The sequence below is a fragment of the Sinocyclocheilus grahami genome, unplaced genomic scaffold, assembly GCF_001515645.1.
Source record: "Sinocyclocheilus grahami isolate Dianchi unplaced genomic scaffold, SAMN03320097.WGS_v1.1 scaffold996.1, whole genome shotgun sequence".
Classification (NCBI taxonomy): domain Eukaryota; kingdom Metazoa; phylum Chordata; class Actinopteri; order Cypriniformes; family Cyprinidae; genus Sinocyclocheilus; species Sinocyclocheilus grahami.
The window spans coordinates 186514-189802 of NW_015506175.1; positions in this window are offsets into that span (position 1 = coordinate 186514).

Sequence of the window (3289 nt, forward strand, 5' to 3'; positions counted from 1 at the left end):
TCTCTCAGACGCGCGCACACACACGCACTCTCTCACACGCACACACGCACACACACGCACTCTCACACGCGCACACGCACTCTCTCACACGCGCACACACACACGCGCACTCTCTCACACGCGCACACGCACTCTCACACACGCACTCTCTCACACGCGCACTCTCTCACACGCACACACGCGCACTCTCTCACACACACACACGCGCACTCTCTCACACGCACTCTCTCACACGCACACACACGCACTCTCTCACACACACACGCACTCTCTCACACGCACACACACACACTCTCTCTCTCTCTCTCACACGCACACACACACACACTCTCTCTCTCTCTCTCTCTCTCAAACACACACACGCGCACTCTCTCACACGCGCGCACACACACGCACTCACGTGATGTTCCTTCATCAGTGCATGGAGCTGCGGCTGGTGCAGCACTACACGGGTCAGGACGGTCAGCTGGAGCTGCGTGAGCGTGTCACCCGTCTGGAGCCGGACAGCTAACTGGCCTCGTTTGTGCTGGAGGACGCGGAGCTGCCTGTGCGCGCCTGTGGTGTATGGAAGGCCAAAAAGGTCAAAAACGCGTGAATTTTTACGCGTCAACGCATTGTCGTGTCGTTTACGCGTGAAAAATCATAAATACGCGTGAAGTACACCTTAAAAATCAGTTTGAACGGGTCAGTGTCATTGGCTGCTGAGGACTTGGGTCAAACCACTTCTGTGAGTTTAAGGGGGTGTATTATTCATAGACTAGACAACCACCATTTAACATGCAATAGATCAGCTTATTCAGCCTAATTATTTTTTCTTTTTTTTTTGTATAGCCTATATAAATAATATATTTAAATTGCAGTTTTATGAAACACAAATTTTTCACCACTCATGCCTTTTTGTAAATAAACACATTAGTGGACATTCTAGCTTTAACAGTGATCAAACTTAAAGGGTTAGTTCGCACAAAAATGAAAATTAGCCTGTGTTTTACTCACCCTCAAAGCATCCTAGGTGTATATGACTCTCTTCCCCAACATGTGTATTTGTGGTGATATGAAGTAATCAAAAGTTACAGGATTTGGAACCAAGGCAGCCTTTATTTTAGCCCTTTACTAAATTGTTTTGAATTTGAAGTAATGCCTCAATCAAGTTTAGTCAAACCCCAAATATTATATAATTATACTGGTTTTATTCCACTCAATGAGACCTTTCAAATGACATATGACTGTCTGAGCTGAATGATGTTTCTGACAGAGTACATAGAACAAAAACATTTTTCATAAATGAAAAAAAATATATAAAAATATCTATTTATCCGCAAATAACTCAGCACTACCTAGGTGCTACCTAATCAAAATGGCCACATGCATTGTAAAGGTCAGACTCCAAGCTTTCAAATGACACATTTTGTGTCGATTAAGGCAGATATTTTGAAAAATATGCTTATTTTATTCTTTTTCTACACTCCGGTTTAGAGGAACTGGGTAGTACTGATCAAAATGGTTGGATGCATTCGAAAGCTGAATTTCTAAGCTTTAAAATGATACCCAATTATTCAAAAAAAAAAAAAGTTATATAAAATAAACAGAAATATTACAGGTTTTATATTCTGCTTGCCAAGTGTTCATCTGTCACAAAGCAAGGCCAGACACAACAGGTAAGTGCAAAACAGGATGGTTTATTGATATGAGCAGCAGAAGAATGGAACAGGTGATGTAAAGGCAGGTGAGTGTCAACACAGTGAAGGATTACAGGGTTCTTCTCCGAGTTCTGATGCGAGTATCTGATGCCGGGTTCGTTGGAGATCGTGGACCAGAAGCCAAGGAGCCGTTGGAGGATCAGCAGGTAAGTCTCTCTCGGAGAAGTCAGTAGAAAGAGTCCAGAACAGTTGATAGGAGTGACTGTGATGTGTGTGTGTTTGTAGTGTGGCTTGATCAGAACTCAGGTGACTGTGATCGGGTGATTATCCTGGACAGTGACTGATGAATCCCTGACATCAACAGAGCTCTCCAACCGATTTCTTCAATTCATGGGTTTAGGTATTATTTACACACGAAAGACGCAATGGCTTGTTTTGATTTGAATCTGCTGTAAATAATGATGTGCCATTTCCCACAATCGGTGCATGTTTCATGAAATGATAAGCGTAAAAACACAGGAGAATATTGCAGCATGTGCGCATTTGGAGTTTTATGTGTTATAATTCGATGAAGAATATCTTTAGATCTAAATAACAGATTTCCATGATCTAGTGCATGTGTCAAAGTTAAGAATAAAAGCGCAAATTGAAAGTACAGTTATTTGGTTTTATGTGTTATAGCAACATGAGCAATATCTTTGGATCTCTTCAACGGATTATGGTAACTTTCATGTGTTACAGCTCTATGAACGAAATATCTCGATCTGATTGACGGATTATGGTAAATTTAGGCTCTTTGTAATCGGGAGAATTTTCTGCAAATAGTGACCATTGGGTCATGTTACCACTGCTCACATATAAAAAATAAATAAAAGCATATGTGAAATCTTAAAAATTAATATTACTTGTACATATACTCTACTTATGAAACTATACAGTAGAAAATATAGATCTGAGTATTGCACGGTTTAATTAATGCACTTATATTATTGTACTATTAAAGCATTGTATGTTTAAAGAGATAAAGGATATGAAGCTATATATATATAAAGATATACGGACATTAAGCTGCTGACTAGTCTGAGGGAAGTACAAACTGAAACAACTTCAGAGTAATATCTTGTCTCTTTAGTAACCACTGATTTCAATTTGGAACCCATTTAAAACACTGAACTTGTAAGATCATAACAGGACTTAAAGGGATAGTTTGCCCAAAAATAAAAATTCTGCCATTTTTTCACCCTCGTGTTGTTCCGAACTTCTATGAGTTTATTTCTTGTGTGGAACATAAAAGACAATATTTTGAAGAATGTGAGTAACCAAACAGTTGTTGATCCCCATTGACTTCCATAGTATAGGAAAAAAATACTAAATTAGTTTGGTTACCAACATTCTTCAATAACAACAAATAAAAGGCAATAGGAGGATCTTTAATGGTGGTAGCAGTAGAATACTTCTGTTGTCCTGACCCGCGTACAAGCTCTCATTCTAATCGCGGCCGTGAATGAGCTGCGTGTCTCTGTGACCCAGACTCCTCTTGAGCTTGAGAGGTGACGAGGCGAGGAAAAGGGCAGATAATTGCCAAATTATGATGATCAAAGCTTGTCGCATCATACCCAAAAATACTTGAGGCTGCTGGTGCCAAACGT